The sequence below is a fragment of the Trachurus japonicus genome, chromosome 6 (genome assembly GCF_045865225.1).
Source record: "Trachurus japonicus isolate A0001 chromosome 6, Traja_1.0".
Lineage (NCBI taxonomy): Eukaryota > Metazoa > Chordata > Actinopteri > Carangiformes > Carangidae > Trachurus > Trachurus japonicus.
This window is the reverse complement of record NC_140912.1, coordinates 19,306,957-19,328,291: the sequence shown is the minus strand read 5'-3', so window position 1 is coordinate 19,328,291 and position 21,335 is coordinate 19,306,957. Positions and strand designations below refer to the sequence as shown.

Genomic DNA, 21,335 nt, shown 5'->3' with positions numbered 1-21,335 from the left:
CACAGCAGATACTCAGCAGAGCTTGTGTGAAAGCATATAGTCGAGAGCATTGTACAGACATGTTCTCTCGATAGCCTGAGACTCTCAATAGAATGCCATTTGGCCAATAGAGGGTATGCGTTTACGTCACGTTGCCCTCGGCAACGCCCCGTTCGATCGGACTGAGTGGCAAAACAAGCGTTCCTCAACGTGCTGGCGGATAGCGATGGACTCATAAACTGGATAAAATATCTTATATGAAAACAAATTGATGTCAAAAAGAATCGACAACCAGCTCCCCAAAACCGTCTGCTCCACGGACACTTCCTGTAACACACAGTGTGACCGCGGCACCTGCAGAGTGACTGACAGGCTCACTGTTAATGTGCAGAGGGACGAGATTACAGCTGTTACTGTCGTCCTGACCGTGACTCCCGACACTAAAACACGAGCTGCTTTTATTCTGAAAAACTCTGACCAGTCAAACTGTAGGATGTGTTAGAGGACTAATTTATCTGTCTAAACATCAGAACTACGACACCTGAAACGGTAAACACAGCTGATCGATCGAAAAAAATGACCGCTCCAGTGAATTTACTTTCCGTCATTGAGAACAGGTTCTTGAATGTAACTCGGTCAAAGTGAGACGTATCCTCAAGATTTTTAGCAGCTCTGTTAGGTCATGCATGCTTTACATGCTGGCAAAGCTAGACATGTCAGACTTGTGTGGGCTCGGAGAAAATCGCTTCGTTACTTGCTCGTTTTTGAACTTTGGCTGCTCTGCCACTCGTCTTTTTGCCACTCAGTGGACGTTCCACAGCGACTTCCGAGTACCGTGACGTCATGTGCATACCCTCTATGCTTGCATCTAGTTAATCTTTAACTGTTGGATGTGAAATTAATGTCTATTTGCTTTGTAAATCCTACATAATGCAGTCACCTTAGAGGCCCATATGAGTGACATCAGTGTTCTTACCATAATATTGACTATTTGTGGGAATTGTGATTTGTTCAGAGATTTATACCAACAATCTAATACCAACACCTTGTCATGTTACAAATAAGTCCATTATATTAACCATTTTATTAAAATATGATTAAAAAAGTGTCTGTATTACATCTTCAATTAAATCTGCATACTAAAGCAAACATACGTTCACATGGACAACAGTAATTTGACTATTGCCGTTATTCCAAATAAAACCATGATAGATTGATTAATGCCTGTTAGGCCTACGTCATGCTGTCTGACTTTCCCCCCAGAATGTTCCATCCTCAACATACAGTTTTAGGCCTACCATATACCGTTTTGGGTGTTTTATTTCTAATTTGTCAACTTCTGCAGTTGGGCAGGCCAAACAGCAATCCAATTGTATTGTATTGTATTGTGTCAGTGATTGAGAGGACAACTTTTTTGCTTGCTGATCTCATAAAACACATACACACATGCTGCTACAGCTGTGCAGCGCCACATCCTCTGCACTCAGTGGTGCAGATGGTAGCCAGATCTTCCAATTTTGAATTCTTTTTATGCATACGAAGTGAATGCAGTACGTGTGAACCACCGCTTTCTGCTCACATTTATTTTCCTCACAGTGATATTTGAGCATAGGGATAGGGGGGAGAAGTTGGCAGAGAGAAAACAATACAGGTTTCATGTCTTTGATTTAGGTTGTCTTGTTTTTCTGTAGTGAAAAGATTCAAGAAGTTTATTGTCATGTCAACAAGTTGATAGGAATGTGTTTTGGTTCGCTCTCAGACAGATACAATACAGTGCAATACAACCACGACATACACCACAATAAAAAAATACTGACAGACTGTACAGAAGACAATATATACAGGAACAGCAGCGTCATGTGCAAATATCGTAGTAGAGGTTAATGCCTGCTACTACTGCACAGACGTGTGCAACTGCATCTCAAATATCAACTAACAAAGATTAAAATCCTGTGGTAAAACAAATCATGTTAATCAATCACTCAGGTAAACTCACCCTGTCATCATCAGACAGTTTCTTTTTTCTTTTCTTTTTTTCAGGAATGGCTCTGAGGACAAAAAAGGCTCTGATAATTGTTTTTCATCATGTTTCACTTGTGCTAGGAAGCAGCAGAATTTAACAATTCAGTTATGAGTAGTATATGCAAAGGAGCCCGTGTCTGTTGAACACAAGTTTTCATGTCCCATTTGCTGGTCATAAGATGGGCTGTTACTGTAATGGAGTTTTGAACAGTTCATGAAGTCCACCCATCTGTGGTTATTGAGATGCCCTCTGCTACTCTGAATCCCTGTGTCACATAAGCTTTTGTCACTTTGTACAAAGCTGGTAGTGCTGTGTGAATGAAGTGTGGCCCTGATGTAATTCTAAACTTTGGCCATAATTCTAATTCTAACGGCTTTATGTCTAAGTCTAAGGCTATTTATTCACCAATGAATCTTGTCATTTCTTAATTCATCAGACTGCTATAAGGAAGTGCAGCTCCAAATGGTAATTTCAAGCCCAAGACTTGCAGTATTTACAGTATTTGCACACTGTCCCACTCTTGTTCTTTCCTGTCATTTAAAACATATATAAAATTCAAAATGCTGCAATGCCCCAGCTCTAACAGTGGATTAAGGAACAAATTTAGGCCATGTTCATTTTATGTTAATATTTACGCTATTTCTTTGTTTTATCTGGAGGAGGGATTGTTTATTTTACAGTAGCTATGCCATGGATGTGTCCTAATAATCGATCTATGCTGGCAGATTTTCTTTCTATCAAAACAATATTTACATGATGTCCTGACATTTTTGTAGGCTACTGCAGGTTCTCGAAATTTGAAATATTGTTGCATCCCAATCCCAAGTAATATTTACTTCTCAGTACTAAAAAATTGTGAACAGTTTTAGCCCTCTTTAAAAAATGTGATGTCATTGGTCATTGAAAGAGAATTTTGCTTCATATAAGTTCACATATTATTTCAAGGTCTTGAGGGTGTTAAATTGATTAACATTAACCCTCAGTAGAAAATAAAGTGTGTTACATAGTCAATTCTGATAGTTGTAGAAGTGTGGCGGATTACTGCCAATTCACACAACATTTGTATAAAACTTGATATATCTTAATTTTCTATAGCGTAATGTTGTGCACAGAGAAAATAATTTAATTGTAACATTCCTTCTATACTGGAAATGAAACATTATTTAGAAAATTAGTACAGTATCAGAAGTGTTTTTACCAGTATGTTGCACCAGCAGTTGTCTTTCTTTCACCTTCTATCCAGTTCATCTTACTGTAAGTCTGGAGACTGGTCTTCTATCATGTGAAGCCATTGTTTAGTTCTTTTCCTTTTATGTTTTGGCCCATTAACTTTCTGTGGGATGAACCCTTGAAAAACCAGTCTTCCTCTGGGATTTGACATTTTCCTCACCATTCTGATAGTAATGTACAATTCTACCACTGACTGCACTATGGCAGTGTTTTTCAACCTTTTTTGAGCCACGGCACACTTTGTTCATTAAAAAAATCCCGCGGCACACCACTAACCAAAAATGTTAGAAAATGACACAGTGCAGCCTAATACAGTAAAAATAATACAAATTTTGTCTCTTACAGTGTAGTTAGTTTGTTCTGACTGTGACTGAGTAATGGTCACTGTGCAGGCTTCTGCCACTACACTCATTGACATAAAAAAAGTCCTATTTTATTAGCCAACTCTGCCAGACACAGATGCTCAACAAAGCCTTTTTTTTTTTTTAGCTGTCAATCAACTCATGGGAGCTTGTCAACACGTGCACACTTCCACTCGTGCCTTCAGCCATATTTCACAGCAAACATGAGAAGACTTAAACTTATGTTGTGCACTCCCTGTGATAGAAAGTCAGAACAAACTCTGAGTGCAACCTGCAACGCGTGCTTCACTCTGCCTGGTCGCACATCTCGCGCTCTGGAGCGCAGTGCGCGCAGCTGCAGCGCTTCAGATCGGTTCAGTTCTATTTTTCACGCGAGCCGTGAGCCAAGAGCGCCGTCAAGTTGGGTAGACCAGGTCGTACCAGACAGGAAGTCGGGCACAAAAAAGGCGAGAGAATCCGGTCAATTTTCAAAATAAAATAATTAAATGATGATTAATTAAGTTGTTGCTCGTCCGTATATTTGACCGTTGCGTCTGCACACGAGACACACACACATGTTTAAAATGACGTGTGTGTGGAAAACCGAGTGAATACGAATAAGGACGGTGCCCCTTAAATAAAAAGGAGGCGCTCTCCAGCCGGCTCCCCGTCACTCACCTGCAGCTGCACAGACGAGCAGAGGAGCGCTCCGCTGGCGTGGATGAGCTGCAGCACAGCGGGAGCAGCGCGCGTGTGTTATAAAAATAAAAAACAAACAAAATGAGACTGGCAGTCGGCACGAGCCTATAGTCACAGACACTCAGTGGAGTGCTGAATCTCACTCGTTAATGGTTATAATCGCCTATGAGCGTTGGTTATCGGTCTGAAAAAAAAAATCAAAATGTGCATCGCTAGTTTGGATCAATTAAGTAAATTTGGTAATTTTCCACGGCACACCTGGCGAAAGCTCACGGCACACTAGTGTGCCGCGGCACAGTGGTTGAAAATCACTGCACTATGGTATCCTCCAAATAATTAATCAGGGTTTGTAGCAGCAAAGTTTGTTGGTTTGTGAGTCATCAACAAAAGTTCGAGCACCTGTAGAATTGTTTGCGATAACTTTCAAGGCCTCCTTCATTTCCATTGCTGCAGTAAAGCTCTAAGTCAAACAAACTCTTAATCCCTGAAAAAGCCATGTTTCCAGATAAATTTACACTGTGTTTTCAGCATTCCGTGATCTTACCTTTACCTCAGGCAGTTATCCACTTTACTTTTATACCTGATTTACTAAGGTAAATCAGTGGACTAGAAGACTGCTGAAATTTAAACAAGACCTGGGGAAATAATGTGCAGTCAGTCAGATTCAGTAGAATCACATTTACTGTACAAAAGACAGTTGTTACAGGTGAACCCTCACAGGTTGATGCACCTATCAGTACAGGGATGCCACGATATAGTATGGACAGAAGAGACCTTTAAGCCAGTGTGTTAAGAGTTTGTTATGAGAGCTGGTTAACAATCCCACACTAATAATTCAGACTTCAGTTTAATTGTGCATGTTGTTATTATAGTCATGAGTACAAGGCATGCAAAGTTGAAAAAGAACAGAGAACAGAACAGATAAAATTACTTTTTTCAAACTACAGAACAGGACAGTTAAGAGTCATTAATTAAATAGGTGTTGAGAGAACAAGTGAGTACCTGGTGAGACATACTTCCCAAGTAAAATGTATAGTCAATGCTAGGCTCCTTGAATTCTATGACATATAGCATCAGAAAAGTGCTGCCAATGGCTCAAACGCAAAATGGTTGAGGACTTAAAACTTAAAGGGACAACGAGGAGTTTTGGAAAAGCGAAGCGTTTTCACACTACATTTATGAGCCTCCGCGCGCACCGTAAAATTCTTTGACCGGCGCAAGATGGACTCATGTTTTCATTCATCAATAATTAAAGTCAGAGGTTCGAAGACGATCACATACCGTCGTAGTTCCGACCATAAATGGTGATTCGGCTGCGTTATTCCCATGACTCACCACGAAACCGAAAGTAAGGAAACGCTGGTCGGCTCGACCAGCATTTCCACCACCACTAATAATTACAAAATAACGATAGAGACAAAACGATATATTTATCGAAAAAGGGCCCATTAACAAGTGTGGGTAGCGTAGATTCATCCACATTAACGTGAAACTTTTTTATAACCAAATAGAAACTCCTCATTGTCCCTTTAAGGACATCCGGTTGATATCTGGACTGAGACAAAACTAAATGTATCCAAAATGGTTCGGCACCTCAGCTTATCATGTACAAAAGTCACAACAAACAGATTTTGTACAATGGTCTTAAAATGTGTGCAACACCTTCTCATAACAATCCATGCCATCCACACAGTTATTATCAGCTGTTATTAAAACGCAATTAATCAATAACAGGATCGCAATAATGGACCACCGCTCACATTACACAACAAACTGTTAACATTTAACTCATTAAGTGCCGCGCTCCTTTCCAAAGTTTAAGTCAAGTGTACCGGCAATTTAGACCATTTTTGACGATTTTTGTAGAGCCACAGTGTATTCTATATTATTGCCACCAACACATACTGTGGCTCATTTGCAAGGTGAAACTTTATGCTTCAAATGGCCACAAACCGTTTGTTTCTACGTGCCTCCGTTCCTGAGAAAAGTCAAGCTAAACATGGCTGGGTTTCACCAAAATCCCTCCTTTTTTTCTAGAAAAGGAGATACAGCGTCTTTTATGAAAGGTGCTCTGTTTGTGCCTGTCGCTCTTCTGACACTCGCCTTTCTGGATCAAAGGGCTCGTGTAACATAAATACATGTATATACAACAAATGTTGTTCTATTCACAAAACCACCATCGGGGGCGGGGGGCGCCACTAAACAACAATAACACAGACGCACCGTGCCGTGTCACAGCCTCTCGCCGCGGAATGTGATGGTCTCTCGGCCAAAAGCAGCTCGGGAACACCGGTCCCACCGGTAGTCGCGGTCCATCTGTGGTACGGGTCGGTGATGCCGGTCTGCTTTGACCGAGGGATCATCACATTTTACCACGGGAGGACCTTGGGGAGGACACGGTGTTGCTCCAGATGAAGAACGGGCGGGACTGTCGGCTGAGAGCTTCCTGTTTCAGCTCCGAGCTGCTGGAGCCTCGTGGGTCAGAGCAGAACAGCTGCGCTGCATCCACATGCAGAACTCCGTTTGCAAAAGCCGAGTTATGATAAAAACTTCCAGATCATGAGCTGTCATGAGTTTTTGATCGTCATCTATTTCAGTTCTACTCGTCGTAGAGTCCCCAAATTTACACATAAGGTGTATTAAAGTGTCTAGTTTCATAATTTAAAAAAAAGAGCAAAAAACGAGAAATCTCGTTTTTGGCACTCAACGCATGGGAACGAAAAACAAGAAATGACGTGGTTGGCACTCAATGAGTTAATACACACTCTAAGCTATAAGCAACATGGATGTACTCAACAAGCCATTATTAACAGGCTTACAATAGATATGACAGATGTGTGTGTGTGCATGCGTAAGAAAGAGAGGGAGGGAGAGGATATGTGAAAACTTGCTAACCGTTACAGTAGCTAGTAGCTACCATAGCTCAGGTGTAGTCTTCCGTCAGGTAAAGCTGCCGTTTATTCCTCAAATGAAAGCTCATTCAGTTGTTCAGCCTCTCCAGTAGAGCCATCCATCACTGCAGTTGAATTAGCCGCTAAACTGCTGGAAGCAAAAAGCGAGGGGGCATGTCTGTGTATTGACACGTAAATTTAGGAAGTACTGACAACAAAAACTAAAACGAAATCTTTGTTCATTATGAACTGACGAGTAAAAACGTGACGAAAAAGCGGAGGCTGGCCGGCGGGACTATCTGGAATACATCACTTAAAGCAGAAGTAAGCAGAATGTTTGTGTTAATATAAGTCTTAAATAGTTATATCTTCCGACAGCAATCGATAACATAGAGTGTTTGGTCTGAAACACGGGTCTATCAGTCACTCTGCTCTGCTGTAAGCCGAGGAGAAAATTTCTTGTATACTTCCTTGTATCCTACAACCTTTATCCAATGAGGAGAGAGAACAGCATGAAGGGCTGTGTGCTGCCAAGGGATGCGCGTGAATGTGGTGACGTAGGGACGAGGGCGGGGACTGCTAACTCCATCGGCTGACAAGAAGTTAGCCAAAATGACCGGATCCCTTACTTCTGCTTTAATTATCTTTACTCAAATTCAAACTCTCAGTCAGGCCTCTGCTCTCCCCCACTGAGAAACACTGGTGCATCGCGCTGCACCGAGACACAGGCACTACACTGTTGTCAATGAGGGACAATTAAATGGTGTCTAACCAGTGGCCCCCAGACTCCAAAATGTCTATGGCTTAGTCCACATTAACACAGGTATTTTTGAAACCGAATTCCCGTCCACACCACCGGTGTGATAAAAAATATCTCCGTCCACATCAAACGGCAAAATCCGCCTCAAACAATGTCATGCACATGCCAAAGCATGCCAAAGTAGGTGGCGATAGCACTCCTAACAGGAAGGCCATTTTAGCCAATCACAAGGCTGGAAAATTCATACCGGAAAAACAACAATGGCTATGCTAAATGCTAAATGCTAAATAGCACCAGTAACAGCAATTCTGTCAGCTGGTCACGTCTAGAGTGCTCCACAAGTCTCCATGGATACAACTTCCTGTTTACCCTCGCACAGTGTGACGTCAAACAATGTTGATAAGAAATTGCGGTTTTCCTCGGTTTTCTTGTTCACACATGACTGTGGAAACCGGACTTTTCGAAAAAGTTCACCCTGTACTCCGGTTACAAAAAACTCCAGTTTCAGGAGCCCACAACTGTGGTTACATGTGGATGAAAGGACAAACCGTGCAGAGAAACACACGGTTTCAAAAATACCCGCGTTCGTATATGGACGTCCCCTACATCTAGAGGTGGTTGCATCAATGGAATATTGACAAATACCTGTGTGATCTGTGTTGGAAAAGATTGCAAAAAAATCCATTAAATAAACATCCATCCATCCATCCATTGTCCGCTGCTTATTCGAGTCCGGGTCGCGGGGGCAGCAGTCGGAGCAGGGATCCCCAGACTTCCCTCTCCCCGGACACTTCCTCCAGCTCTTCCGGGGGGACCCCAAGGCGTTCCCAGGCCAGCCAAGTGACGTAGTCACTCCAGCGTGTCCTGGGTCTTCCTCGGGGCCTCCTCCCGGTGGGACAAGCCCGGAACACCTCACGAGGGAGGCGTCCAGGGGGCATCCTATACAGGTGCCCGAGCCACCTCAGCTGGCTCCTCTCGATGTGGAGGAGCAGCGGCTCTACTCCGAGCTCCTCCCGGGTGACAGAGCTCCTCACCCTATCTCTAAGGGAGCGCCCCGCCACCCTGCGGAGGAAACTCATTTCGGCCGCTTGTATCCGGGATCCAGTTCTTTCGGTCATGACCCAGAGTTCATGACCATAGGTGAGGGTGGGAACGTAGATCGACCGGTAAATCGAGAGCTTTGCCTTTCGGCTCAGCTCCTTCTTCACCACGACGGACCGATACAATGACCGCATTACTGCGGCCGCCGCACCGATCCACCTGTCGATCTCGCGCTCCGTTCTCCCCTCACTCGTGAACAAGACCCCAAGATACTTAAACTCCTCCACCTGAGGCAGGAACTCTCCCCCGACCTGGAGGGTGCAAGCCACCTTTTTCCGGTCGAGAACCATGGCCTCGGACTGAGAGGTGCTGATTCTCATCCCAGCTGCTTCACACTCGGCTGCAAACCGCCCCAGTGCATGCTGAAGGTCATGGCTCGAGGGAGCCAACAAGACCACATCATCTGCAAAAAGCAGAGATGAAATCAAGTGGCTCCCGAACCGTACCCCCTCCGGCACTTGGCTGCGCCTAGAAATTCTGTCCATAAAAATAATGAACAGAACCGGTGACAAAGGGCAGCCCTGCCGGAGTCCAACACGCACCGGGAACAGGTCTGACTTACTGCCGGCAATGCGAACCAAGCTCCTGCTCCGGTCATACAGGGACCGTACAGCCCTCAGCAGAGGGCCTCCGACCCCATACTCTCGGAGCACCTCCCACAGGATGCCACGTGGGACACGGTCGAAAGCCTTCTCCAAGTCCACAAAACACATGTGGACTGGTTGGGCAAACTCCCATGCGCCCTCGAGCACCCTGCGGAGGGTGTAGAGCTGGTCCAGCGTTCCACGGCCAGGGCGAAAACCGCATTGTTCCTCTTGAATCCGAGGTTCGACTATCGGCCGAATTCTCCTCTCCAGCACCCTGGAATAGACTCCCGGGGAAAGTCATTAAATAAACAATCACGGAAATATAACTTTTATTGGACAGGTGTGGGTTCTTAGCTTGGCTTATGATTTCATTATGATTTGAAGCTTTGGGGAGGACATCCCAGCACTCCTCTACATCATCATTTCCATAATTTCTTTTAATTAAAATGACTGTGCCTGGCTTTTCAGTTTATTTTCAGAGAAAGCAGGGATATTTTATCTTAAGGTTGACGCACACCCATGCTGTTCCCATCAACAGCCACATGAGTTTGGTTAAGACTTTAATGAAAATTATGTCCTTGTAATGCATGCTTGTATTTAGTAAATAGAAATTTGCAGTAGCAACGTAAAGCAAACTTCTTCATGAATTTCTCTCGGGTTACAACTCGAGGCAGTTGTTTCTGTCCATCTGTGGAATGCGTATCCCCTTAACCTACTGTGGTGCTTGTTACACTTCAACCTGACACAGGTGCACAGAGGTGACTTTGACAAAGATATCTCAGAGGTTGGGGAGGAATTGAGGCTGCAGAGAATGAGATGCCAGCTACAGATTTACACGCCTCCACTGGCTCACTGCACATCATTAAAGCCAGAGGCCGCTTGCAGTGGCTTCATCTCTGTCCCAGCCCACACAGGCTACATCAGGGCCCCACACGCTGATTTATCTCAGCTGTCTTTCCGAACGGCTTTTCCCGCCAAGAGAGAGATGGGGGCTGACGAGATTTACGCATGTATATGAGATGAAATTCATTTTGGGAAGAGCACATGCTTCCTCTGACAGAAAAGAACCTTTTTTTTTCCGTTCCTGTCTCCATTCTCTCCACTCCAGTGTTGGCTGCCATAGACACCACTGCCATTCAGTGAGAATCAGTGATGGATGTTCATGTGCACAATGCCTCTAAAAATACCTCAGTGACACCAGCATCAACTCCCCTCTGTTCTCAGTTCTTCCATGATTTCTCAGCTTCTTCTTATGATGCGCTTCTGGAACTCATTATCTCCTTTGTCTCTCTTCATAACTTGACTGCTTTAATGAGCAATTGACTTAATTTGCTAGCCTTTTTCCCCCTAAATTGAGTAGATGTGACAGCAGATTAACTTGAACTTGCACTTGAACTTAGACACTGTCACATTGTTACACACACCAGTTCTACGATAAAATGTGTAGACGTCTCACAACATGGCTATTTCAACAATGTTGTTCAGAGAGCCACATTTCCTGAAAACTAAGGGATAGAGGGGCAGTCTCATTATGTATGTAACAGAAGCTGCAAATTGAACAAAAGTAAAAACATATTCTACTGTATATCATATTCTTGTTCTAAAATCACATCAGCTGTCTGGCATATAATTTGACTTTTCCCACAAAAATACTTCACAGCCTTTTTGATGCATTTAGATGAATGTCTTGGGCAAAAGTGTAAACAGTGGTGAAAATAAATGTGACAGGGAGCTTTTCTATCTGGCCATGAGTTGAACAGGTCTCTCTGTCTGTCAGTCTATGCACACTTGTCCATTCCCCTAAGGATCAGCACACTTAATTTCGTACTTATTGGCCAAGAGGTATGAGCCCGCTGGGGTGAGATCCTGTGGGACCTGCTGATCCAGACAGATAAATATGTATGTAGTCGCCGGCCAAGGAACAGAAAACATGAACAAGGTGCTCTTCGTTGTGGTACAAGTCCTCAGAGCTGGAAACTCCAACTTAATTCTTGGAAAACGTTACTTATCCTCTGCCTATCATTGCTGACCGACCACTTTAATCTTTACTTGTGATGGTGTAGGTGAGGTAGCGCTGTGGCTGTGGCTGTGTATGACCTAATTTAAACAGGAAAGATTTGTGTTACAATGACCCTTTATGTGCCTATGTTAAATAAGCCATACACAACTGGCTCAATTAAAACATATAATGATAATCCTTCCTTCCCACTTTTAAGAAAAAACATGATGTAGTTGTTCCAGGCACCTGTCATAGAACAGTACCTTCTGTTGATACCAAGTAAAACAAGTTCCAAGAAAATAATTAATAAAAATTAACAACTCGGTTCATGCCTCCAAATTATTTTACAAAGAAAAAGGGCTTCATTTCAAAATGGAGGTTTACTTTGAAGGACCTGCAGCACTTGTAAGGGCTTTTTTTTTCAAGTGCCATAGACCAATTAGAGCCGGAGGGCTGACAAACTAATAATGTTGTGGTTAAAAATGAAGGGGAAAAAATCATGGGAAAGTTTTATTATGGAAATTAGGGTTGAAACAGTAAATCATTTTACAAATTAATTACTTTCCACTCAGTACATGCTCCCCTGAGGTGATGTGAGAAACTTTGCAGATCCATACCGACAACACACAAGTATGGCTGTTAAACCAAATGATATCAATGGATAAGACTCCCTGACCTCTGTTATTCCAAATTGGAAACGTAACAACTTTTTAACCTGTTGCCATTCCGACGGCCCGCCGGCGGGCCGTCGGGGGGGTTTTAATCAGGGAGGTGTCATAGAGGATGTCACCAGTCACTTGAAATAGTCATGCCACATATCGTTGGAAAGCTAAAACTCTTGTGATTAAAGATATGCCGACCATTCCTAAATATAATCATCACAGCAACACTCGAATCAGACTATAAACATGCTAACAAAGTTCGTAAAAAGCCGATATAACTCACGATTTGTGTCAGGGCAGGCTCAGGATCACAGGGTTTCCCCACAAACTTGGTGTCGTTACATTCAGAAAAGTCCAGTAAATCCAATCCAGTAAAGTATTTAGTCCAAAACACACGGTTGTACCGGTAGATAACCTCATCCCGCTGCTGCATCTTATGAAATTACGCATTGTATATCCAGTAAATCCGTTTATTTCTCCTCATAAGTCCGGCGTTTACATGAAAACAATGTTTATTTCACTTCACAAAATGGCGCTGCGCTCTGAGCTTTCGATTGACAGCTCACTCGACCAATCACAAGCTCCCTTTCCCCGGCTGCCGCCTGCAATAGCGAATGAGTGGCTGTGTCTGTATGAGGAACATCCCCTCCGACAGCGCTGAATGGCTTCAGCCAATAGAAACGGATCCCGATGACAACTGTAGCATTGAATAGCCAATGAAATTCCGAAAAAAACGATGTGCTGCATTCACGGTCCCTGGGAAAAGGCAGCACTACCATCTTCATGCGTAACTTTGCAAAAGCTGCACTTTGGCGCATGTATTGTTTGTCAATGGCAACTTTAGGAAAACGCCTAGATATACACTTAGAAAAACATGTGTAAAATACTCATTTTTAGCAGGATTGTTATCAAATTTGAACTGGGGCCAGGTAAGGCTTCATGCTGTAGTCCCATTGTGTTTTCCAGCTAAAATTCTCAGCTACACTCATCTTCAGGCATCTGATTGCAACAAAAAAATTCAGGCGAGAATAAAAACATTCTAATTCAGTGTGCTCCCACTTAGATTACTCAATGATAGTAGCACTTATAGTGATTATTTCAGTTTGGGGAAAAACTTCAGAGTGATACCTTTCAAAAGAGACCAAGCCCATCCATATTCTCCAAACAGTTCAAGAACAGCATTCAATTTACTTTGGGTACGCCTTGGATAGGCGAATATTACAGAATTTATAGGAGTGACTCTTAACTGAGACTAAAAATTGTTGAACTCTGACCAGTTGGGAAGAAGGGGATTCATTTTAACAAGCTCTGCAATTTGATCTTACAAGCCAAAGAAAAAAATAATAAAATGTGGGTGGATTTTTGAAATCTGAGTTTAGCTGCGTATCTCACAACGTGACCATGAAAGCTTGATTTCTTTATAGACTTTTTGCTTAACTATGCCGACATGAACTTATTCATGCATTTGTTCCACATAGACTTTGTGACTAATTATTCTTTTTTTTTTTATTATAAAGCTCCATAGCAAAAATCTTTAGGAAAACTAAACTGTGTTATGTGGCTTTTTGTACATGTAAATGGGCTACAGACTCACAAGGCTCAAAGGTTACACCAAAGTGAGGAACTGTTGCAATGCCAAATCCAATTTGTTCCTTTGTATGAAACCTTGTTGGAGGTCCAGAGCTCTCTGGAACATTGAAGCATATCTAGTATAACTGACACTTATTTACACGTATTTCTGAAATGGAGTTTCATATCATTAACCACTTATATTTATGTCACATATTTCATCCTCTAATTGGATTAATTGTTCCTTGCTGCTATCACTGAAATTAAACTCATTGTGCTCTTTTAGTCTCTGGGATGAAATGTCAGTGAAATGAACAGCCAGGTAGCAAGTGCTAGCCAGAGCTGGCACTGCTTTTATGGCAAGGCTTGCCACAGTCGCATGAGCCAAGAGGAAGCAGAAATACACCTGACCTTTTCTTAACCTTATGATGAATAGGGCTTTTTATGTTGGATACATTTAAATTAAAGGGACAACGAGGAGTTTGTATTTGGTAATAAAAAAGTCTTCTATTAATGTGGATGATTCTACGTTACCCACACTTGTTAATGGGTCCATTTTCGATAAATATTTTGTTTGTCTTTATCGTTGTTATTATTATTAGTGGTGGAAATGCTGGGTGAGCTGCTGCCCGGCGGGTCATGGGAATAACCCTGCCGAATTGCCGTTTATGGTCGGACTTTTGACTTTGGTCCATCTTGCACCAGTCAAAGAATTTCACAGTGCGCACGGAGGCTCAAAAGAATTTGAATGTTAATTTAAATGTACATGTGAGATACAAAGTTGGGGAATGTGCAATGCAAATAACCAAACAAAACTCTTTTGAGGGTGAGTGCTACTTAGCTTAATTCCTCATCTATTAAATTGATTTTGAAGTCATTTCTATTGAGGCACAGGTTCGAGTATTGCCCATCCAGACTTAGATGGATGCGTTACTCCTCATTTGTTTTATTCCTCTCCAGGAGGTAAGGACACTTACCCTTGCTCACACAACCAATAAAAAAAACAAAACAAAAAAAAAAACATTTTGAGAGGAAATTGTGTACCCTATGTGGTATGAGCTAAAATGTTTCACTCTTATGGTCTTTATACAATAACATTGCCTGACCCATAATCAGATTGGAGACATTTCTCTTACATAGTACACATTTTGGACCATTGGCCTAGAAGGTCAACAGATCATGTTTGTCATATTTAGTGTATATCTCCCAATGGTCATCTAGCTGTTTCATCTGTGTTTACACCGAAGAATATCTGGTGTTCCTACATAGCCGTGGCTCTGGAAATATACAAAGACTCAGAAGAAAACACCCAAAATAAAGCAGGTCAGAAGAACAAAAACAGACAAAATATGATCACAGGGTGTCCCCGACCAAGAATTTTCATAGTCGAATCTGATTTGCCATGCCTGTAGTCGATTAATCGTCGAAATATGTAGTTATTTTTCCGTCACTGATTCATGATCTTATTTGCGTGTTTTTCTTCTCTGGCTAAAGAGCTAAAACACCCAAATAAACACATTTAATTCTTCAGTTGGCGTAAGATAGCAATCACAGGACATTCTCCATCCATCCATTTCCTTATCTCACTCATTAGGCTATGTGCACAAAATGCATCACTGTCTCTCTTTTGGGGATGGTATAGTGATGAGTATTTGAGTTTGTGCTGTGAATATATGAGTGTGTATGGTGGATGAAAACTTTTAAGTCCCATTGTTATGTGGGCATGATATTTGCATCAGTCCTTGTATAGCTGGTTCAGGGTCAAGTGTCACAGCACCATGGACAGCGTTGTTTTTTTGTGTGTCGTGGGTGTACAGTATATGTGTGGCCAAAATCAGGCAGATTTTTCCAATTTAGCTTGCAATCCTTAAATTAACTCAGACAACCTGACCTCCAGTGTAAGATTTGTTAATTAATCAATTTCAATTTCCAAGATAAAAAAAAGATAAATAATTAAAATTATGTTTTTTTTAAATTAAGGTGCTGCAGACGTTAGAGTTATTATTATCTCCACAGTCCTTTGTTCTCTTTTAATCAAAATTGATAATAATAAATATTCAACAAAACACAACTTAATATGTTGCTTCAATATTAAACAGTTCAGTAGTTTTACCAGTCCTATAAAACACAGAGTGATTAAAAACTCTTACATTTTTATAGTCTTTCCAGTTGATTTAATAAACAGCTTTACTTTGGTTGAGCTCTACAACAGTCGGCTAATTGCACTGTTCATCACTTAATGCTGATTTTGTTAGCTGTAGTGTCAGTGAACAGAGCCTCTCTCACACACAGTATGGGCTCACAACAAAGAACAGACTGTGACTGCTCTGCTTTATGAACGTTATGTTGTGTTTTTACTGTGACATTTCATTTTTATATTCGCCCTGCTTCTGACGAGCATACCCCACTCAGCATTTGTTTAAATCTTTGGATAAGTGAAGTTTAATAATTGGATTAGAATGTGGCCAACTCTGAACTTGGATTCATTTACATACTATTATGTAGAGTTTCATCAGTAAATGAAATTATGATGACCTATCGGATTGTCAGCTTCAGCACTTACAGATCCTGAACCGCTTAATGTTTAATCAACACAGACTTGGACACTTCCTATCTTGTACCTGTTCAGCAAGGCTAATACTGCTGTTTCCACATTAATTATTCTCAGAGTCTTGATACAGCTGACAAATGACATTTTTCCCCCTTACCACCAGTTACAATCTGCATTCATAGTGGATTATACTACTCACAAGAAGTGTCCCAGTCTCTCCTCTCTAGCCAGCCACTTTTTTTCTCATCCCTCAATTTCACTTTATCAGCTCAAAGTACAATTTGGGGCTTAGTGGCTTGATGGTAAATTGAAATTCATTGAAGCATTTACATGACATTTAGCAGTGGTTGCATAATGCAGGAATAATAAAACACGTGTCAAACTGAACAGACCCGCTCTCTGCCTTGTGCTATCTCATCATTAAGCCTACGCATGCACAGGAAAATATTTTTACATACAGTGCAGTGTGTTTGTGTGTGTGTGTGTGTGTGTTTAGTTGTGCATCTACACAACAAGAGTGCATCAGTACGCTCTGTGTGGGTGGAGATGTTCTAGGGAAAATCTTAGTGTTACTGCAATGCACTGCATGCATGATGATGATGATGATGATGGTGGTGGTTTTAATGCAGGTTGACATTTGAGAAAGTTCGGTGTACTCTAACTGTAGCTGCACAGATCTCTTTTTTTCCATGATAACTATCACTGCAGAGTCCAGTTCATTTGTATTCTGCAGTGCCCGTAAAGACTAGACAGGTTTAATAATGATGGCAGATCTGCAACTGGTAATCGAGTGAAATCTATTGCCTGGTCTCAAAGGCCTGGGATGTCAATAGTCTCCACTAAACATCCTTATTACTGCCAATTTCCAGCCTGAATCAACAACAAAACTATCTTGATTGCATCAAAGCCTAATGTGGCCACTGTGTGCATAATGCTCATCAGATTACGAATTCAGCTGTAGAAGTTTTGTCTTGTTGTGACATGTCATCTCTGCAAACGAGGCAGACATCAATGTGTGATGATTATAGATCAAAGCTCAGTATGACATGGTTTCTTCATGTATGTATGTTAATATTGAAACTTCATCTGATCACACAGGGACGATCTCACAACTGTCAACTAAAATTCAGTCACAAGTACCATACTGTATAAACTGCAACTATACATTGATTCTCAGATTCACATTTCTATAATGCAGAGATGTTCACAAGTCTTTTTTTGCAAGTCCAAGTCAAGTCTCAAGTCTTTGGTCACGAGTCCAAGTCAAGTCTCAAGTCTTTGAGGGGTGAGACTTCATCAAGTCTCAAGTCTTTGGTCACGAGTCCAAGTCAAGTCTCAAGTCTCTAAAAAATAAAAGTCTCCTGTCTCTTCTGGTTGTAATGACCCTTCTATCATCTGCTGCTATCCGGTCTACTAAGGATACTGCACAGCTATATCTAAGAGATTCAAAGCATTTACTGTATTATTATCACTCCTTTATCTATACAGTATTGATTAGTTGTTTATTATATGATCACTTTAAATAGGCTATTGCAATGCAATATGAAGAAAACACACAATGAAAGCTTTCCTTTAAAGGAAACTGTATTCTGAGTCAAGAAATAGGCCTAATCAAGGCTGCTCTGCCCCTCTGCACTGGCCTTTTCTCTTTTTTTTGCTTTGTTGAATTCAGAAAACCCAGATGAACAACATGGAAAATGATTTAGGCTGTTAATTATATAGGCCATAAGATCTGAATGGTATAGCTCACATCTTTATGTGCAGCAAAACCTTTCTGGAACCGCATCGTTGTTATTATTTTTTTAATTAGCTCCGTCAACTCATGGGGGCGTGTCGACACGTCCAGACTTCCATACGAGCCTTCAGTCATATTTCGCAGCAAAAACATAAATAAACAGGAGGATTTAGCCTACAGTAGCCTGATATGTGCCAGTTATTCAGCAGCTAGTCCCCGTGAAGGAAAGTTTCACAACAAACGGGCGTTGTGCATGTAGGCTACGGACGGTGCCGCTATTAAAAAGAAAAAAAAAGCCAGTTCACAGTCACCTGTCACTCACCCGCAGCTGACTGCGCTGTCAGAGGAGCTCTGCTGCTCCTCTCTCTTTAGACACTGGTGTTTGGCTGCACTCTGTAGGAGTTCAATATGAAGATCTAACCTCCATCTGAGTAACGTTACCGGCCATGTGGCGCTGCTCCGCTAGTGTGTTAACGGCAAAACAAAAAAAAGAAAAAGAAAAAAAAAGATCGTCGGTCGTCCTGTCAGGAGGGAGACACGTACGAGCCAAAAAAAATAAAGATTGTTCACGAGTCTCAAAACACGAGTCCGAGTCGAGTCTGAAGTCTTTTGGGCACGAGTCCAAGTCAAGTCTGAAGTCTCTGTGGGTGCGACTTAAGTGCGACTCGAGTTCGAGTCGCAAACTCGAGTCCCCATCTCTGCTATAATGTAATCTCATGTCAACTTTTGTCATTAAACCAACACTAAGGAACTTTTCAACCTTCATATAATATTTTCATAACTTTTGTGATGGTACATCGACTTACAACAGGTTGAATGGCACCTCTGTCATGGCCTGAGGGGGTCTGTATCGCCTTCACTGGCACTAAGCAGCTTTGAGGAGCATGGCAGGAACCCGGCTCTAACTTAATGCAGAAGTAAACCATCCGGTCGTTTTGGCTAATGCTGCGTTCCAGGCAGGCTTTTGAAACCGTAAGTTACGGCTTCAAGTCACGACTTAGGACTTTGTAGCGTTCCAGGCAACCCACTCGTGTTTTTCCGACCTGTTTTACCTGTGAAAGTCACTATAACGGCCACTCGTAACTTCCGACCCGTGAACTCGTACCAGATCAAACTGGTACGACTTCACAGGTCGGAAAAACATGAGTTACGGGCTGCCCTGAACGCACCATAACTTCTTGTCAGCCGACGGAGTTAGCAGTCCCCGCCCTCGTCATGGATCTATTGGTCCTCGTCCCTACGTCACCACATTCACACGCATCCCTTGGCTGCACACACAGCCCTTCATGCCGTTCTCTCTCCTCATTGGATAAAAATTGTAGGATACAAGAAAAGTTTTCTCCTCGGCTCAGAGCAGAGCAGAGGGACTGACAGACCCGTGTTTCGGTCCAAACACTCGATGTAAGTGATTGCTGTCGGAAAATATAACTATTTAAGACTTATATTAACACAAAAATATTGCTTACTTCTGCTTTAAGTTTCACTTTCACTTTAGCGAGTCACGACGAGGAGGGAGCAGTCAATGCGGCACCTTTCCATCGGATTGTGTATGTGTGTTTACTGTGAAATGATCAGCTGGTAACAGAAACTTAGTTTATACATCTTCTGTTAATTTCCATGCACTGGGAGATCAGGATGTTTACGGTGATACGCGCTAGTGCTCATGGGAAATGGAGTCTTCCTTCAGGCAAAACACTACCGCTTTGGGCCACTGGTGCCGCCAAACTCAACCAAAACTGAAAGTTCTTTAGTACTGCTTTTAAGTGTAGTTTTTCCTCTAGGTTACTTTGAAATATAAGCCATTTCTTTGAGTTTTTAAAATGTGTTCATTCTAAATATAAAATAACACATCTATGTGATTGTAGCTACATTGTTTTATGTTGCAGTGTATTTGTCAAGCTCATATGAGACCTATTTCTCCTGCTTTTTAGGTCACTGAAGAGAGGGAGCTTTGAAACGATTAGATGCCAAATGATTTGGACTATCAGTGACAACCACCAACATCTGAAGTTTAGAAGAGTAAGTTGATCCCTTTAAAATCTCTTTTTGCTTTGCTTTTCCTTCTCTGCGGAGTGCAATGGATTTTATTTTGTGGAACAGCACAATCTGGTTAAGGTAACTAAGAAGAAAAGAGATCCCAAAATACCATCCACCAGCAATAGACACAGCTGATTTACACCTTAATTTGCACAGATAATCAATAATCCTGTCTTGACAGGAAAAACACATGGCATTAGTTTGTGCTATGTTTAGTTAGTTTAACGTTGAGTAATTAAAGGTGAAGATCAGTTAAGTCCTGTATTGTGTAAAGTGAAATTTCCATGTGTTTCCATGTATTTGATAATAAACCTAGTCTAGGTAGTCTATTCTTAAAACAAGCCATTAGCAACTCTGTAACTTTGTGTTGTCACAACAAAGCAGTATGGCAGGTGAACCTCTCACTTACTGATTTGCTCACTTACTCAGTGGTGCTAGAGCTCCTCAGCGATGCTTGAGCCCAGTGATGTAAAACTAACTAATACGATTATTTTTTGTTCTTACAAACACAAGTATATTTTTATGGATTTCAACTATTAAGATAAAAGTCTAGACCTTCAATCAGTCCCTATTATCATCCTGTCAATACATTGGTCATACGTGGCCACACATTTGGTGACTAAGCCAATATGTGCATTGTTTTATTGAATTCTGCAATTATAACACACTACAGAACCATTGCATGTATTACATTTTCCATCAGTTTAGCAGACAACCCGAGCATTGATTGACATTTATTTTGGGAACAGTTTTGTATGCATCATTCATGAGAGTCATTTCACCTCCTCTGAAAATGGCCTTCAGAGAGTACAGAGAATTGAGTATTTGCACCTCATGAATTGTGAATTTCTCTGTTGTGGTGGTTAACCCACAGAGCGAATCAGAACTTTAGTTTGTACCATTTCAGAAGCCAGCCACATACGAGCACAAACACACGCACTTGAGTGCACACAGACATTCATTAATTCAAAAGAAAAGTGTGGAATAGTGAAACGAAAAGACAAAAAGACATGTGTTGCGAAGCGATTCACAGTCCTTTGTCCTACAATTTATGGAAAATTACTACACATCAGTAAGATATGAAAGACATGGAGAGGATTTGAGCAGGTAAAAAAAAGAAAAAAAAACAGAGAGATTAAACTTATATTTCAGTGGAGCAATCGAAAGCCCA

General features: G+C 41.7%; 1 protein-coding gene across 1 annotated transcript in view; it reads left to right on the top strand.

Annotated features, from left to right (window-relative positions):
- Positions 1–21,335, top strand: part of LOC146986047 (leucine-rich repeat-containing protein 4C-like) — a 169,959-nt gene that overhangs the window by 53,479 nt on the left and 95,145 nt on the right. The window contains exon 2 of the mRNA XM_085779617.1: positions 20,059–20,146. The gene's annotated coding sequence lies outside the window, so the exon portion shown is untranslated. The remainder of the gene's footprint in view (positions 1–20,058; positions 20,147–21,335) is intronic.